This window comes from Salvelinus alpinus, chromosome 26 (assembly GCF_045679555.1).
Source record: "Salvelinus alpinus chromosome 26, SLU_Salpinus.1, whole genome shotgun sequence".
Lineage (NCBI taxonomy): Eukaryota > Metazoa > Chordata > Actinopteri > Salmoniformes > Salmonidae > Salvelinus > Salvelinus alpinus.
This window is the reverse complement of record NC_092111.1, coordinates 19,810,153-19,829,998: the sequence shown is the minus strand read 5'-3', so window position 1 is coordinate 19,829,998 and position 19,846 is coordinate 19,810,153.

Sequence of the window (19,846 nt, the reverse complement as noted above, 5' to 3'; positions counted from 1 at the left end):
TTCTCCATGTGCAGTTGCAAACCGTAGTCTGACTTTTTTATGGCAGTTTCGGAGCAGTGGCTTCTTTCTTGCTGATGTCGATATTGGAGTCGTTTTACTGTGGATAGAGATACTTTTGTACCTGTTTCCTCCAGCATCTTCACAAGGTCCTTTGCTGTTATTCTGGGATTGTTTTGCACTTTTCGCACCTAAGTACATTCATCTCCAGGAGACAGAACGCATTTCCTTCCTGAGCGGTAAGACGGCTGTGCGGTCCCATGGTGTTTATACTTGCTTACTATTGTTTGTACAGATGAAAGTGGTACCTTCAGGCGTTTGGAAATTGCTCACAAGGATGAACCAGATGTCACGCCCTGACCATAGTAAGCTGTTTTCTCTGTGTTGTTTGGGGCATGCCAGTGACTAGGGTGGGTCATCTAGGTGTATTGTTTATCGTTGTCTCTGATTGGGGATCATATTTAGGTAGCCATTTGCCCCATTGTTAGTGGTGGGATCTTGTCTATGTTTAGTTGCCTGTCAGCACTATTTGTATAGCTTCACGTTTCGTTCATTGATTTTGTTTTGTTTTGCTGAGTTTCGGTTTATTAAAAATATCTGGAACTCTACTCACGCTGCGCCTTGGTCTATTCATCACGACAATCGTGACAGAAGATCCCACCAAAAATGGACCAAGCAGCGTGTACAGGAGGAGTGGACTTGGGAGGCGATCCTGGATGGAAAAGGACCCTGGACGCAGGCCGGGAAGTATCGCCGTTCTAAGGAGGTGATAGAGGCAGCGAAAGCGGAACGGCGACGATACGAGGAGGTCAGGCACCGTGTTATGCAGTGATGCGCACGGTGTCTCCAGTACGCATTCATAGCCCGGTGCGCTCTGTTCCAGCTCCACGCAGTTGCCGTGCTAGATTGGGCATTCAGCCAGGACGGATTGTGCCGGCTCAGCACTCCTGGCCTCGGGTGCGTCTCTTCGGCCCAGGATATCCTACGCCAGCTCTACGCACGGCATCTCCAGTGCGCCTTCACATCCCAGTGCGTCCTGTGCTAGCTTCCCGCACTTGCCGGGCTGGAGTGAGCATCCAGTCAGGAAGGATTGTGCCAGCTCTGCGCTCTAGACCTCCAAGGCGCCTCCACAGTCCAGTACGTCCTGTGCCTCCTCTCCGCACTCGCCCTGAGGTGTGTGTCATCAGCCCGGTGCCACCTGTACCGGTCCCATGCATCAGGTCACCAGTGCACCTCCACAGTCCAGTACATCTTGTGCCTCTTCCCCGCACTCGCCCTGAGGTGCGTGTCATCAGCCCGGTGCCACCGGTACCGGTCCCACGCATCAGGCCTCCAGTGCGCCTCCACAGTCCAGAACTTCCGGCAACAGTTCCCAGTCCAGAGCTTCCGGCGACAGTTCCCAGTCCAGAGCTTCCGGCAACGTTTCACAGTCCGGAACCTCCTACGACGGGCCACAGTCCGGAACATCCTGAGACGGGCCACGGTCCGGAACATCCTGAGACGGTCTACGGTCCGGAACCTCCTGAGACGGTCTACGGTCCGGAACCTCCTGAGACGGTCTACGGTCCGGAACCTCCTGAGACGGTCTACGGTCCGGAACCTCCTGAGACGGTCTACGGTCCGGAACCTCCTGAGACGGTCTACGGTCCGGAACCTCCTGAGACGGTCTACGGTCCGGAACCTCCAGCGACGGCCTGCGGTCCTGAACCTCCAGCGACGGTCTGCGGTCCTGAACCTCCAGCGACGGTCTGCGGTCCGGAACCTCCAGCGACGGTCGGCGGTCCGGAGCCTCCAGCGACGGTCGGCGGTCCGGAGCCTCCAGCGACTGTCGGCGGTCCGGAGCCTCCAGCGACGGTCGGCGGTCCGGAGCCTTCAGCAGGGGTACTCCGTCCAGAGCCTCCTGCGACGATCCACGGTCCGGTTTCTCCGGCGACAATCCACGGTCCGGCGCCTCCGGCGACGATCCATGGTATGGGGCCTACGGCGACGACCCATGGTCCGGAGCTTCCAGCGATGTGCCCCGCACCGGAGCCGCCCCCCTGCATCATCCATCATAGATGTCCACCCGGACCCTCCCCTATTGAGTCAGGTTTTGCGGTCGGAGTCCACACCTTTGGGGGGAGGTACTTTCACGCCCTGACCATAGTAAGCTGTCTTTCTCTGTGTTGGTTGGGGCGTGATAGTGAATAGGGTGGGTCATCTAGGTGTATTGTATTTCTATGGTGGCCTGATATGGTTCCCAATCAGAGGCAGCTGTTTATCGTTGTCTCTGATTGGGGATCATATTTAGGTAGCCATTTTCCCCATTGTTAGTGGTGGGATCTTGTCTATGTTTAGTTGCCTGTCTGCACTATTTGTATAGCTTCATGTTTCGTTCGTTGATTTTGTTTTGTTTTGCTGAGTTTCGGTTGATTAAAAATTTCTGGAACTCTACTCACGCTGCGCCTTGGTCTATTCATCACGACGATCGTGACACCAGACTTGTGGAGGTCTAACAAATATTTTTCTGATGTCTTGGCTGATTTCTTTTGATTTTCCCAACATGTCAAGCGAAGAGGGACTGAGTTTGAAGGTAGGCCTTGAAATACATCCACAGGTACACCTCCAATTGACTCAAATGATGTCAATTAGCCTATCAGAAGCTTCTAAAGCCATGACATAATTTTCTGTAATTGTCCAAGCTTTTTAAAGGCACAGTCAACTTAGTGTATGTAAAATTCTGACCCACTGGACTTGTGATACAGTGAATTATAAGTGAAATAATCTGTCTGTAAAAAATTGTTGGAAAAATTACTTGTGTCATGCAAAAACTATAGTTTGTTAACAAGAAATTTGTGGAGTGGTTGAAAAACGAGTGTTAATGACTCCAACCTAAGTGTATGTAAACTTCCGACTTCAACTGTATGTTCGAGACCCGCTAGGGGAGACACCCTACATCACATTCTTAGCAATATTTTTTAATGTGATTATTTGGAAACAGTTACAACACACTTATCTGATCTAATTAAAATTAGTTTCTCATTGATGATGGAAATCTGTAGTATTACCCCTTGAGCACGAATTATGACCACATTTCTACTACCTCTCATGAGATTTCAGTATTTATAATTCAATATAGCTGAGCGTCTCTCCATTGTCTTCTTAAAATCCACGCCACATACCAAATATATAATTAATTTAAAAGTTCCAAAATGGATGTAACAACTACACATAGCACCTTTAAAATATTGTGAGTTCTGTGATTTGTCCTGTGTTATTCTCTTGCTATTGTCTGTTTTTCCACATTAAATCTCTGTTGTGTGTTCCTTTGGTATAACTGGAATTATTATTGCTTAAATGGCAAATATGAGAAAATACAGAGATGCTACTGTAAATATACACATTTCTGATATTCTGAGAATATGGCAACCATGTTCTGGGTATGTTTCTATCACAAGCAACTCTACCACCTGTTTCAGACTAAAAATAGGGAATGTTACAGATCAGCTATCTAGAATTTTATTGATTCCCAACTTTAAATGATAAATTAATGTCAATTACACTATATATCCAAAATTATTCAGACATCCCTTCAAATTAATGGATTTGGCTATTTCAGCCACACCTGTTGCTGACAGGTGTCTAAAATCGAGCACACAGCCAAGCAATCTCCATAGACAAACATTGTCAGTAGAATGGCCCGTACTGAAGAGCTCATAGGATGCCACCTTTCCTACAAGTCAATTCGTCAAATTGTTGCCCTGCTAGAGCTGCCCCGGTCAACTGTAAGTGCTGTTATTGTGAAGTGGAAATGTCTAAGAGAAACAACGGCTCAGCCATGAAGTGGTAAGCCACACAAGCCCACAGAACGGGATCGCTGAGTGCTGAAGCGTATGACGCGTAAATATTGTCTGTCCTCTGTTGCAACACTCACTACCAAGTTCAAAACTGCCTCTGGAAGCAACATCAGCACAACAACTGTTCTTCGGGAGCTTCATGAAATGGTTTTCCATGGCCGAGCACACAAGCCAAAGATCTCTATGCTCAATGCCACGCGTCGGCTGGAGTAGTGTAAAGCTCACCGCCATTGGACTCTGGAGCAGTGGAAACACGTTCTCTGGAGAAATGAATCACGCTTCACACACTGGCAGTTCAACGGATTAAACTGGGTTTGGTGGAATGCCAGGAGAACACTACCAGCACAAATGCATAGTGCCAGCTGTAAAATTTGGTGAAGAGGAATAATGGTCTGGGGCTGTTTTTCATGGTTCAGGCTAGGCGCCTTAGTTCCAGTAAAGGGAAATCTTAACGCTACAGCATACAATGACATTCTAGACGATTCTGTGCTTCTAACTTTGTGGCAACATTTTGAGGAAGGCCCTTTCCTGTTTCAGCATGACAATGCCCACGTGCACAAAGCGAGGTCCATACAGAAATGGTTTGTGGAGATCGGTGTGGAAGAACTTGACATGCCTGCACAGAGGCCTGACCTCAACCCCATCTAAAACCTTTGGGATGAACTGCGAGCCAGGCCTAATCGTCCAACATCAGTGCCCGACCTCATTAACGCTCTTGTGGCTGAATGGAAGAAAGTCCCCGCATCAAGTTTCCAACATATAGTGGAAAGCCTTCCCAGAAGAGTGATAGCTGTTATAGCAGCAAATGGGGGACCAACTCCATATTAATGCACATGATTTTGGAATGAGATGTTTGACAAGCAGATGTTCACATACCTTTGCTCATGTAGTGTAGATCAGATAGGTGTGTTATAACAATTGCCCAATAAGGACATTAACGTACAGTTGAAGTCGGAATTTTACATACACTTAGGTACATACACTTTCAACCACTCCACAAATTTCTTGTTAATTAACAAACTATAGTTTTTGCAAGTCAGTTAGGACATCTGCTTTGTGCATGACACAAGTAATTATTCCAACAATAGTTTACAGACAGATTATTTCACTTAACATTTACTGTAGCACAATTCAAGTGAATCAGAAGTTTACTGTGCCTTTAAACATCATTTGAGTCAATTGGAGGTGTACCTGTGGTTTTATTTCAAGGCCTACCTTCAAACTCAGTGCATCTTTGCTTGACATCATGGGAAAATCAAAAGAAATCAGACAAGACCTCAGAAAAAAATGTCTGGTTCATCCTTGTGAGCAATTTCCAAACGCCTGAAGGTACCATGTTCATATGTACAAACAATAGTACGCAAGTATAGTACACTCAAGAAATGATTTGATCATAGTGATTCAGGAGTATCATTATAACAGATTAATATGCCCCACCAACATTAGACAACTACACAGCAAGGCTTTAAATTACTGAAAATTTGTAAATCAAATAAATGATAATAGAATAGTTTAGATTAACTGACACCTTACATGGACATGGTGGCATAGCAGGATTATTGGAGTATCAGGAACCAAGGGTTTGTGAGAAAAAATCCCAGGTGAGGACCTGTTGAATAATAATTACTAATTAATTGAACATGCACGATGTATTCATGTATGTCAGTTGAAAACACTAAAAGCATTTTGTGTGAGTATTGACAACAAAGAGCTGTGAATGCATCAGTGGTTCCTTTTCTTTTGCGGTGTTGCTATAGGCCACCAAGTGCTAACAGTCAATATTTAAATTGTCACACCCTGATCTGTTTCACGTCTTTGTGCTCGTCTCCACCACCCTCCAGGTGTTGCCCATCTTCCTCATTATCCTCAGTGTATATATACCTGTGTTCTCTGTTTGTCTGTTTCCAGTTCGTCTTGTCATGTCAGGTCTTACCAGCGTGTTTTCCCGTCTCCCTACTTTCTCAAGTTCTGTATCCTAGTTTCCCCAGTTATGTACCTGCCTGACTCTGACCCGTTTACGAAACTCTCTGCCTGTCCTGACCCCGAACCTGCCTGCTGTTCTGTAACTTATTGACTCTACCCTGGATTACGGACCTCTGCCTGCCTATGACCTGTCTTTTTCCTCCCTGTTTGGGTCAATAAACATCTGTCACTCTAGCTGTCTGCATCTGTGTCTCATAATGAGTTCTGATAGTACAAACTGGCCATGACTGACCCAGAAGACTCAGACCAGCTCCACAATTCTGTCTACCTGCAAGGAGCCACCATAGTAAGACACGAGGAGTTACTGCAATATCTTATGGAGGGACTCCATACCTTGGCAGAATGGCATGACCAGGCGTTCGATACATTGCTGGAGCATTTGCTTGGAATTCCCACTGGGCAGCGGGTCACACCTGTAATCTCCCAACCTACCCCAGTGTCCGAGAACCCTGCTTACCTCCTCCGGAGCGCTATGCTGGAGATTCCAGAACCTGCCGGGCTCTTCTCTCCCAGTGCTCCCTCATTTTCGAGCTGGAGCCTTCTTCCTTCTCCTCGGACCGCTCGAGGATAGCTTACATCATAATGCTGATGTCCGGCAGGGCACTCGCCTGGGCCATGGTGGTGTGGGAGCAACAGTCCACCATCTGCAGTCTGGAGGAGTTTGTGGAGGAAGTTCGGAAGGTGTTTGATTCTCCATTGTCCGGGAGAGAGGCTGCTTGTAAGCTGCTCCAACTACATCAAGACTCCCGTAGTGTGGCACGCAGTGGATTTTCACACGTTGGCAGCTGAGAGTGCCTGGAACCCAGAAGCATTGTTCGACATGTTCCTTCACAGATTATCGGAGATGATCAAAGACGAGCTCGAAAGCCCAGGAGCTGCCCATGGACCTTGACTCCCTCATAGCCTTGACCATCCGGATCGATGGGCGGCTTCGAGAACGTAGGAGGCAGAGGGAATCTGTATCACCCTCGTTCACCCCCGAATCCCGGTGACCCCCGAAGTCTACATGTCCTAGTGAACCCGACGTCACCCGAGTTCTCTCGGGAATCACAGAGGGCTGTCGACTCGCCACCTTTGGAGTCCATGCACCTGAGCAGGGCTAGATTGATGGTTTACGCCAACTCCACACCAAGAGCTGTCTATATTGTGGAGCTACGGGACATTTCATAGCTACCTGCCCATTAACCTGTTTGGGATAGGGGGCAGCATTTTCACGTTTGGATGAAAAGCATGCCCAGAGTAAACTGCCTGCTACTCAGTCCCAGTTGCTAATATATGCATATTATTAATTTTATTATGCATATTATGCATATATAATAGTATTATGCATATTATTAATTATTATTATTAATTATTATTTCTGTTGATTGAATTTGGCGCCCTGCAATTTCATTGGCTAGCGGAACCCCGTTCCAAGACAGGTTAAAAACCCAGGCGCATCAAGAAGGGGCATGTAATCTGGTGGACCATATGGATAACTTTCCTCTCCCCTTACGAGCACCCCTTTCCATGCCATCCTGCTGTGGGGGAACCAGAATCTCTCCGGGTACTCATCAAATTTTGGGCGCTACCCTGGCATTCGAGCTGGGCATCCCCACCTCAGCCCCTCTCCATTCCCATGGACGTTAGAGCGCTGGATGGGCCGGGTCACTCACAATACCACTACCATCAACCTACGAGTGTCAGGGAACCACAGCGAGGCAAACGAATTTATGCCGATTAACTTCTTATGGCTGGGGGCAGTATTGAGTAGCTTGGATGAATAAGGTGCCCAGAGTAAACTGCCTGCTACTCAGTCCTAAAAGCTAGAATATGCATATACTTAGTAGATTTGGATATAAAACACTCTGAAGTTTCTAAAACTGTTTGAATGAAGTCTGTGAGTATAACAGAACTCATATGGCAGGCAAAAACCTGAGAAAAAATCCAACCAGGAAGTGGGAAATCTGAGGTTTGTATGTTTTCAACTCATTGCCTATCGAAGATACAGTGGGATATTGGTCTAGGAGTTGAGGAGAGACTGACTGCATCCCTTCTTATTTTTATAAGCAACATTGTGTTAAAAAATTCCAAATTGTTCATATAGTCAACTTACACACACACTTACCCCACCAGACATACCCACAGGGGTCTTTTCACAGTCCCCAAATCGTAAAGCATACAGTATTATATAGAGACATTATTGCATGGAACTCCGTTCCATCTCATATTTCTCAAGTGAACAGCAAACCTGGTTTCAAAAAAACAGATAAAGCAACACCTCACGGCACAACACCTCTCCCCTATTTGACCTTGATAGTTTGTGTGTATGTATTGATATGTAGGCTACATATTCATTTATGTAGTTCTGTCCTTGAGCTGTTGTCTATTAATGTTTTGTATTATGTCATGTTTCATGTTTTGAGTGGACCCCAGGAAGAGTAGATGCTGCTTTTGCAACAGCTAATGAGATCCCAATAAAATGCTAAAAATACATGTGTTGTGAGATGTTCACACTTATGTCACTGGTCATCATATTAGTCAAAGAGCCCTGGTTGTAACGATAGTCATTTTCTTCCTCGGACGAGGAGAGGCGAGAAGGATCGGACCAATACGCAGAGTGGTTAGTTTCCATAGTGATTTAATATACAACAAAACAATATGCGATACAAAATAACTAAATAACTACCGTGACAGTCCCGTGTGGCAAAAACACTGACACAGGAACAAACACCCACAAAACACACGTGAAACCCCGGCTGCCTAAGTATGATTCTCAATCAGGGACAACGATTGACAGCTGCCTCTGATTGAGAATCATACCAGGACAAACACACAAAACCCCAACATAGAAAACAACACATAGACAACCCACCCAACTCACGCCCTGACCATACTAAATAAATACAAAACAAGGGAAAACAGGTCAGGAACGTGACAGAACCCCCCCCCAAGGTGCGAACTCCGGGCGCACCACCTAAAACTCTAGGGGAGGGTCTGGGTGGGCATCTGTCCGCGGTGGCGGCTCTGGCGCGGGACGTGGACCCCACTTTAACAATGTTTTTGTCCGCCTCCTTAATCGCACCGGACTGAGGGGCAGCACCGGACTGAGGGGCAGCACCGGACTGAGGGGCTCTGGCAGATCCTGGCTGGCTGGCGGCTCTGGCAGATCCTGGCTGGCTGGCGGCTCTGGCAGATCCTGGCTGGCTGGCGGCTCTGGCAGCTCCTGGCTGGCTGGCGGCTCTGGCAGCTCCTGGCTGGCTGGCGGCTCTGGCAGCTCCTGGCTGGCTGGCGGCTCTGGCAGCTCCTGGCTGGCTGGCTCTGGCAGCTCCTGGCTGGACGGCACTGGCTGCTCCTGTCTGGCGGACGCCTCTGGCTGCTCCTGTCTGGCGGATGGCTCTGGCTGCTCCTGTCTGGCGGACGGCTCTAGCGGCTCGGGACAGATGGGCAGCTCTGACGGCTCGGGACAGACGGGCAGCTCTGACGGCTCGGGACAGACGGGCAGCTCTGACGGCTCGGGACAGACGGGCAGCTCTGACGGCTCGGGACAGACGGACAGCTCTGACGACTCGGGACAGACGGGCAGCTCTGACGGCTCGGGACAGCCGGGCGGCTCAGATGACGCTGGGCAGCTCAGACAGCGCTGGGCAGGCAGGCAGCTCAGACAGCGCTGGGCAGGCAGGCAGTTCTGGGCAGACTGGCAGTGCAGGCGGCTCTGGGCAGACGGGCACACCTGTAGGGAGGAGACGGAGAGACAGCCTGTTGCGTGGGGCTGCCACAGGACCCACCAGGCTGGAGAGACCTACAGGAGGCTTGATGTTAAGAAGAGGCACCTGAAGGACCGGGCTGTGGGGGAGCACTGGAGCTCTGGTGCGCAGCCTTGGCACCACTCCCCCAGGCTGGAATACTACTCCAGCCCGTACCCTCCAGAGTGCAGGCACAGGTTGAACCGGGCTGTGGATGAGCACTGGAGATCTAGTGCCTACTACGCGCACCTCTCCCTTAGGCTCCACTCCCACATTTGCCCGGTAAAAGCGGAGCGTAGGCATAGGACGCACTGCACCCTCCCAGCGCCCCGGAGACACAGCACGCAGAGCCGGCGCAGGATACCCTGGGCCGAAACTGCGTACCGGAGACCAGACACGCTGAGCAGGCACAATACACCCCGGCTGGATGCCCACACTCACATGACACTTTCGGGGGGCTGCCCTATAGCGCACCGGGCTATGGGCACGCACTGGCGACACCGTGCGCTTAACCGCATAACACGGTGCCTGACCAGTAACGCGTTGCTTATGATAAGCACGAGGAGTGCGCTCAGGTCTGCTACCTGGCTTAGCCACACTCCTCTCTATCCCCCCCCCAAAAAAAAAAATCTGGGGCTGCCTCTCGTACCTGTCGCGCTGCCGTGCTGCCTCCTCATATCGCCGCCGCTCAGCTTTCGCTTCCTCCAGCTCAGCTTTGGGACGGCGATACTCCCCAGCCTGTGCCCAGGGTCCTTCTCCGTTCAAAATCTCCTTCAGGGACAACGATTGACAGCTGCCTCTGATTGAGAATCATACCAGGCCGAACACACAAAACCCCAACATAGAAAACAACACATAGACAACCCACCCAACTCACGCCCTGACCATACTAAATAAATACAAAACAAGGGAAAACAGGTCAGGAACGTGACACTGGTTTGACGGGCAGATCGGAGGTTCTGTTCTCTCTTGTACCACCCAAGATATCTTCAAGGACCTGTTCTCCTTCCTCCTACAGGGAAAACCTCAAACCTGGGGGATTGAACACGAATTGAGAAATTGTTGGCCTTGTAGATGGAAATGCCTCTATAGCAGCTGTCTCATTGAAATGACAGCAGCAAAGTGATGTTCGCACACACACACACTCTCATTTGTCATTATCGCTTGCCCGCTATATCATCTCTCTCTCTCTCTCTCGCCTCTCTCAATATTTTTCCTTTTCTCAGAATTTCTTCTTCACATTACTCCTTTCATTTTGTCCTCTCCTTCCTGTGTTTTCCTCCTCCGCACTGAAGATCAGCTCCACTGTCTTTAGATACCAGCTGTAATAATAACACATTGATCTATGGAAGACAGAGGTCCACACTACCACTCTGTATTACATTGTTGAGCACCAAGGCCTACACCCTCACTTACACCCCCTTCTATAGCACTCATTCATCCCGTTGAACCGACGCTATACTTTCCTTGAGAAGCAGATGTTACATAGAAATCAAGTATTTACGTGAAAAGGTCAAGTGATGCATTTGCTCTATTGTTGACATCGTTGTCAGGGCTCGCCCCAGTCTTTAAAAGTATGCACAAATTGCAGAGTGTGGCTTTAAAACACAAACAGGTATTAATCCTTGCAGTCTGTCCAACATCTATAATTCACTGGTGACGTATAATTCCCTGCCTCATTTCAATAAGATTTAAAAAACTGTGGATGAGCAGAGAATGTTTCAGAAACTGACTTGGTGGTGCAGAGAATGTCAATCAGAAATATGTTGTTTTCATACTGATTTATTTAGTCCTAAAGTAAACATGTTGCACCACTCATTATAGCAACAGGATACGACCCTGTATACCCTCATCACGCTAACTGTATATACTGTAGATATATTATATAGATATGCACTTTTACAACTCTTGTGTAGCTCTGTTGGTAAGAGTATGGTGCAAGGTTGTGGGTTCAATTAGCCTGCCACAGTAATCACATACTTTTACACATGTATAGTATCTTTGAATGAAAGCAACTAAGAGGCATATTATTAATAGGCTACAGTCTGATCTTTAAGAGTGGGCATTTTTCTCAGTGGGCATATGAAAACAAATACCATATTTCAAGTACAACTGAAGTCAATAAACATGCTGTATGACTTAGTAGTGAAAGCTCATCCTACAGATCAAACCAGGTGGCAGATGAAAATTTCAGAAAATCAAATCAGTGTTTCAAGTGATTCATGCAGCACTCTTTGTAATACATGTACACTAATCCTACACTGGAAGATGTCAAGGAGATGATTGCTTTTCTAGTATTGTTTTCATCTGCTCTTCTCCTCTCTTCTCTCCGACCTCCCTCGTTCCCTCGCTCAAGGATTTTTCTGTGTTTAATGGCCCATGAACTCTCCGTCTATATCTCCCCTGACTCCTTATTCGTTCCCTCTGTTCCTGCCATCTCACTCCTCTGTTTTCAAAGGACAGCGCTACACAACAAAAACAGTGGCACTTGCACTTTGGGGAGGGAAGAGAAAAGTTGTATCTATAGAATTTTGTTGGGGAATATGCTGAACATTATGCTATTGTCCATTCCACATTATACATACAGTATGTACACAAACCATACATTGATGTACCAGAATCAGACCACACTTGTTTGCTTATCAGTTGATTAGGCAAAGTCTAGAAATGAGAGACGACATGGACTGTAGTTGAAGCTGCTGCCAGTACCTTGGCAAATTGCACTGTGCATTCCTCATTCACCTTTTTTTGTTACTTTTTCCAACAGAGACCTGTCCGTAACCTTGAATAAGCCTATACAGTATATAATGTCAACACAAGCCAACAGGCCTAATCCGATGAAATGCAATTCTCACCCATCGCCATGTTTGGCGAGAAAGCGCAAGCAGACACCATCAACGGGTGATTAATGAATCTCCTATTCCATCATCCAACAAGTCATGCACTGACATTCTACTGAGTCCTTATCATGAAAACCCATTGGCAGTGACTGATATGGACTTTGAGAGAGAAGCTGAGCAGCCTCCACCATTAAATGGGAATAATTTTTTACATTCTTATCCAGAGCAACTTACAGGACCAATTAGGGTTAAGTAACTTGCTCGAGGGCACAGTGAAAGATTTTAGACCTAGTCGGCTTGGGGATTCGAACCAGCAACCTTTCGGTTACTGGCCCAAAGCTCTTAACCGCCCTATTAATTAGGCATCAGCCAGGGTTATTTATAAGAGTAAACACATGCACAAATGCACGCATGCACACACAAGCGTTATTAATGAATGTAAACACAGCCTTCTTCCCCTTAATGATGACTTGAAGAGTGCCCTTAAATAGAAACAACTAATTAGTATTAATCATATTTTTTCTTATTTTCCGCTACCACTTTCTCCGTTCAGTCTCTCTTTAGCTGACAGCGGCAACATCTGGTAGCTGGCAATCCAAGCCCGCCTCACGTTATTGATGGGCACAGACCGTGTTGTGTCATTGTTTAATTAATGACGCTGCAGTAGTGCAATACACACACACACACACACATCACAAATACACACAGCAACCCCAACAGCCACAGTCGTAAAGAGAGTCGAGCACGAGGCTTGTGTATCTCCCTAGTAATTACAACGTTTTAACGTTGCCTGTGAATAGTCTGAATTCTTTCTACTGTCAAGATAAAAAAGAATTCCAGCCAACCTTGAGATCTCCCACTTACATCAGACATAGTAATAACGTTGAGTCACATTTACATGATAGAGTTCTCTCTGGGGGTGTATTTCAAGTTAGGATTCATTCGGATTCGGACAATTCTGTAGTTGTTAAGAGATATCTTTGAAGAGCACTGGTGAAGGAAAGATGACCTTGCTCTGCTCCATCACAAAAGTACCACTTTGCACAGGGACACACACACACACACACACACATACACGTATCTTCACGTAATTACAACTACTCTACCACCGCTGGCTAATGGTGTTAATAAGGAATAACAAAAATTCAGGAGAAACCAGACCAGACTTGGCTGTAACTAGTTGCCTTGAACACAGCTCCCTAGCAACTCAATAAGCACCAGCTGCTAACCATTGCCAGTCAGCCTCAATGACTGTTAGCAACGCTTAACTATTTGCAAGCTCCAGCTGCTACTAACTGCTAATTTGGGGATTTTTGTATTTTTACCTTTATTTAACTCGGCAAGTCAGTTAAGAACAAATTCTCATTTACAATGACGGCCTAGGGACAGGGGCAGATCGACAGATTTTTACCTTGTCAGCTCATGGATTCAATCTTGCAACCTCTCGGTTACTAGTCCAACACTCTAACCACTAGGCTACCTGCCACCCCAAATCAGCCACCACTCCTGTTCTCACTCCCCTTTATCACCTCTACCACCCTAGTTAATCCTGACCAAAAAGTCATTCTTCCTTTCTGTTTTGTGCCACATCCTCCCTCCTCCCTTTCTTTCTGCTTTTACTTAGGTTTCTTCTGGGCAGAGGGAGGAATTTCCTTCAGCACCCTAACTACCACAGCCTGAAGGTGAAGCCTAACTGACACTCCAAGCCAAACCCTACAGACTCAACCCCTCTGTGTTCTACATCTGCAGCCCTTGGCTTCATCCGATCCATTCTCCTTTCTCCACGGAATCCTCCTGCTCACGTCCATTCTATATCCTCAATAAATATTCTGAACCCATTTCATGTCTGGTCCTTAAACTCATGAATAACACTGTAAATGATGCTTAAAGCCTTAAAGTAGAGGTGAGCCTCCTTTCAGTGAAAGTAATAGTTTAAAGGTGAATAAGGCTGTGGATGGATTATATAGCGGCTACTACTTCAACCTCACATCCTTACACTACGCATGCAAGTGATTAATGTTATACAAGAGTTAGATGTAATCAAATCACCTCCATTACGGGGAAAGGATCTTTACAAATATCCTGTTTAGAGAAGAGAATCAATCGGTAGGTAAACACACAAACATGGCCGCCGTCATTAAGAGCATTAGTGGTGCTGAATTTTAATCTTCTCCATTAAAAAATCTATCATGAAATCAATACAAGTGTCAAAGGTCTGGGGAAATAGTTTGCCTTGAGTTAAAATGGGTTCATTCATTACAGGAATATGTATAGAATAATAATGTTTAAACTGCTGTCACTGACCAAGTCAATTGGAGTTTAGTAGGGAGAGATCCTGTCCGTTACAATCATCAATATAAATCCACACCATGATTGAATACAGGTTCAGGCAACACAATATAATTATGCCAAGGAAAATGATGACCAGATTTAATCATAGATACTGAGTAAGGTAATGTTACTAGCTGATTGAGGGGAAGTATATTTTACAAAACCATGAAAACTGGTTTTGATTGAATGCTGCATATGAGAACTTTTACATTTGTGCCAGAACACTGCTTCAGAGAAACAGGTGTATTTGTCATATGTAATAAATAGAATGGATATCTTACTCACCAGAGCTTTTAAAATTAAAACAACAAAAAGCTGTTTACCTCATTTAGGAGAAATTGGATTTCCTGTTGTTAAAATATTATATAACTGCTATAAAATGTTTAATTATTATTTGAAAAATTATTGTGTCAGAAGATACGTAAAAAAAAAGGAATCTTAGCTTTACGTTTGCCAAATAGAAACAAAGACATGTTAGCCTTGGACATGATTCACACTAAGGAAACTATGAACCCAGTCTTGCAGATGATTAGCTATAGTCAGGTATGCACTGATGCTTACTGTATAGATAGTGCTACGGTGTATTCTGCTCTTCTGCTCTGCATGAGGGAGACAGTTACTGTCAGACATACCATGTTATGCTTTTGAGCTTTTTTCTATGTTTTGTGATCTGTTCAATTATTTGAAAGATTTTGTTGCATCGTTAAAAGTAAAGGGATTTTGAAAGGCAGGGACATTCTTTGGTGTTGTTATATTGCCAGCAAGAGATAGACAGAGAGTAGGTTACACATGAATGACACAGTCACAGTCTCATTGTGTTTTATCCCATATCATACTGCAGGCATGGTGTTAAATTGGCAGTGTCGAACAACATGCATTGTTTGGACTGTGGTGTTGGTGTTGATAACTGTAGCTAAATGCTAGGTGTAATTTTGTACTCTAATTAGTGTAAGAAACATCATAACACCGCCCACCAATTTTATTTGATGCCTTCAATATTTCCTTTCTCATCAACGCCATTACAGAAGGCAGCACTAGCACTTTGCAGCAAGGTGAGTTTCAAACAAATGTGTCTCTTAATTTAGTGCTCTTACTATTAAAATGCACTTCCTATTTGATTGTCAGATGCATTGGAGTACATTTTTGGAATTATTATTGTATTTGAAAATTGCTAGCTAGCCTAGCTACTACAGTTAGCTAGCTTGCAATATTTTGGGGGGAGCTTTCAAGACCAGTGATGTCTGTTAGGGAAATTATTAGCTAGTCAAGCTAGCGAGCTAATGCTTCTTAAATTTAATTTGTAATTTATTTTGAATTGTGTTGGTGAATTTGCCAGCTACCGCCTTGCTTTAGCCATTGCCACCACGTGCAGCGCACTTTATCTAGCGCAGCTTACTGCTGACGACTACCCACGGGTTTCTATGCTTTGTTGGCCAAGTTAGCTAACTAGCCAACAATACCTCATGCTAATGCCATTGTTTGTTCTTTAAATTCCAGCTCTTTTAATGCGGCGGACTAATCTGATCAAGGTGTGTCATTATAGACAACTTGCATAATAGCATTGGCTAGTTCATTTTACCCTCCTCTTGTGTTCCGGTCTAATTGAACCGATTCACAAGATTTCTCTCTGAAAAATGTAGTTCATTTAATCTGATTGTCATAAGGTTCCATGACTTTGTCCACACAGGGCATCTGAACACACAAAATACATTTTGATGATGTTCATTACATTTTGAGTGTTTTATTTAACTTTTGTACACCTGTGGTGTTCCCGTTCAAAAATGGCCGGTCATTAGAAATGAATGGGTGAGACAACAATTTGTGTATAAAATTTAGTTCAGGCACATGCCCATTCATCAGATGGACACACTTCCTTTCTCAGACCCCCACATGCATGTGTGTTTGAGCACACACACACCTCACTCCCCTTCTTGGCTTCCATGACAATCCCCACGGAAACCTTTCCCAAATATAATCTTTCCCCCATGGGAACCACACCTATTGGCATTCTCACAAACAATCGTAACATTGTTTCAATAATATGTAGAACTTTTCTCGCAGCTCTGGTATATACATCTGTGATAAATAGCACAATATGTTTCATCTGAGTATTTGATATAGTCAAAATAATCAACGCATTATGCTTTTTTACTCAAAAACTAGTTGAATGAGCTCAGGTCAATGAGGCCTACAGGCCATAAAGAGCAAAAAGAAGTTCAAAACTTGTAATGTTCACAAGAACTTAAGTTGATAAAAAGATCTAACACAACATTAGGTGATAATATATGGATTATTATGGTTTTATAATCAGCTGTAGTGGGGCGGTCATTTTGGACCTGGAACACAGAATTAATTAACATGAAACGAACACAACAGGAGGGTTAATTATTTCTGCAATAATTTCAAGTCTGTGACTGTCTTTCTAGCCTAGCTAGCTAATGCAATCAGAGTGAGTTTTCCCATGTGGCCATTTTCTTTAATTTCAGTTTCTCTGCCAGTCTTTCTTAACGGTAATTTGTCTGCTAAATCCTGTTGGTTCATTTTACTTGGCTGTTCATTTTCAATGACAACTAATAATTCAGTTGGGGGCAGTGAAAAAGTGTATATGCATGTTTTTCCCATTTTAGATTGCTTGCGTTTCATCGTTCATTCAACAACAGTAAGAAAAAACTTTGGTGGTGAACTCGTGGGTTTTGATTGCACGGGGTGTTGGAACTGTTTGAAGAGAATCAAAGCTATAAGTTATCTGCAACGTTAGCTAGCGCCAAGAAGAAACCATAGGAAATCAATTGGATGGAAACACAGCTATGTCCCAATAGATTGGAGTTTTCTTTCTAACATGCTAATTTGAGGCCTGTGCAGAGGAAAAAGACTATGCTTGTCTCCTCTTTGCCTGACCAGCCACTCATAGTCGAATTACTGTATTGCTCCGGGTTGGCAGCTCTCCACTGCTTTCGTTGACAACACCGATGGGTGAGGGGAAATGCAAGGACATGTGCGTTGTTGCGGTAGTTCAGTGCGTGTTGCTGCGTGGATGGAAACAGACATTGGTAGAGCTGTTCTGCCTTCCTTCATAGACAGTTGTGTTAGACTTAAAGATTTATCTAGTTATGTTAATTAATCCGTTCTTAATCCGTCCACTTTCCATAGCCATAGGTCTACAGCAGGGTGCTAATGATGTGGTAATAGCCTGACATGAATGGTAGACCTAGGCTAACTCCTAGGAGGAGGGTTGATGGAGTTTTGAAACAAGGTCACAAACAGTGCCTTTGGAAAGTATTCAAAATCCTTGACTTTTTCCACATTTTGTTAAAGGTTTGTGCCGAGGCACAGATCTGGGGAAGGGTACCAAAGCATTTCTGCAGCATTGAAGGTCTCCAAGAACACAGTGGCCTTCATTATTCTTAATTGGAAGAAGTTTGGAACCACAAAGACTCTTCCTAGAGCTGGCCGCCCGGCCAAACTGAGCAATCGGGGGAGAAGGGCCTCAGGAAGGTGACCAAGAACCCGATGGTCACTCTGACAGAGCTCTAGAGTTCCTCTGTGGAGCTAGGAGAACTGCTAGAACAAGGGTGGGCAATTTCAGTCCTCAGGGGCCTGATTGGTGTCACAGTTTTGCCCCAGTCCCAGCTAACAAACCTGACTCCAATAATCACCTAATCAATCTTCAGTTTAGAATGCAATTTGATTAATCAGCTGTGTTTGCTAGGGATAGAGAAAAGTGTGACACCAATGAAGCCCTAGAGGACTGGAGTTGCCCACCCCTGTGCTAGAAGGACAACCATCTCTGCAGCACTCCATCAATCAGCCCTTTATAGTAGTGGCCAGATGGAAACCACTCCTCAGTAAAAGGCATATGACAGCCCACTTGGAGTTTGCCAAAAGGCACTTAAAGACTCTAAGACCATGAGAAACAAGATTCTCTGGTCTGATGAAACCAAGATTGAACTATTCGGCCTGAGTGCCAAGCATCACATCTGGAGAAAACATAGCACCATCCCTATGGTGAAGCATGGTGGTGGCAGCATCATGCTGTGGGAATGTTTTTCAGTGGCAGGGACTGGGAGACTAGTCGGGATTGACGGAAAGCTTAACAGAGAAAAGTACAGAGATCCTTGATGAAAACCTGCTCCAGAGCGCTCAGGACCTCAGACTAGGGCGAAGGTTCACCTTCCAACAGGACAATGACCCTAAGCACACAGCCAAGATAACGCAGGAGTGGCTTCAGGACAAGTCTCTGAATGTCCTTGAGTGGCCCAACCAGAGTGTGGATTTGAACCCAATCAAACATCTCTGGAGAGACCTGAAAATAGCTGTGCAGCAACGCTCCCCATCCAACCTGACAGAGCTTGAGAGGATCTGCAGAGAAGAATGGGAGAAACTATCCAAATATAGGTGTGCCAAGCTTGTAGAGTCATACCCAAGAATACTTGAGGCTGTAATTTCTGCCAAAGGTGCTTCAACAACGTACTGAAATAAGGATCTGACTACTTATGTAAATATGATATTTCAGTTTTCTTTCTCAAAAACTGTTTTTGCTTTGTCATTATGGGGTATTGTGTGTAGATTGATGAGGGAAAACAATAAGGCTGTCACCTAACAACATGTGGAAAAATTCAATGGGTCTGAATACTTCCTGAAGGCACTGTATATGCACCCTCATTGCTGCTTAATTTGAAATGGGTTGTTTAGACTATTGGAGTTATTTTATTGTAAATTGTATTAGTTTACAGTACTGAACTTATTTGTTTGTTTCAGTAAAGTTGGTGGGAGGCCAATTTGTGAATCACAAATCAGTATTTGAATATTGTTGTGGAGTTCTGTACAGTTATGGTTATGGATTATATGTTAATGGTACCATATCTTCAAAATCTTATCAACAGAACTTAATGTTTCTTTCTCTCTCCCCAGATCCAACAAGCTCATCAAAGTGAAGTTGAAGGGTGAACAAAAATACGTCAAACTCACTGACCCTGAGGATGAGTGACTTCTTGAATGAAGGTAATCTTTTAAGTTGGCCATTAAAATTGAATTGTTGTACCACTGTAGTTGCAAAATATTCATTTCTCACTTAAAGGGGATTTCCGCAAATGTTTTTGTCCATATAGTTTCATATCATTATGTGAATCACAGC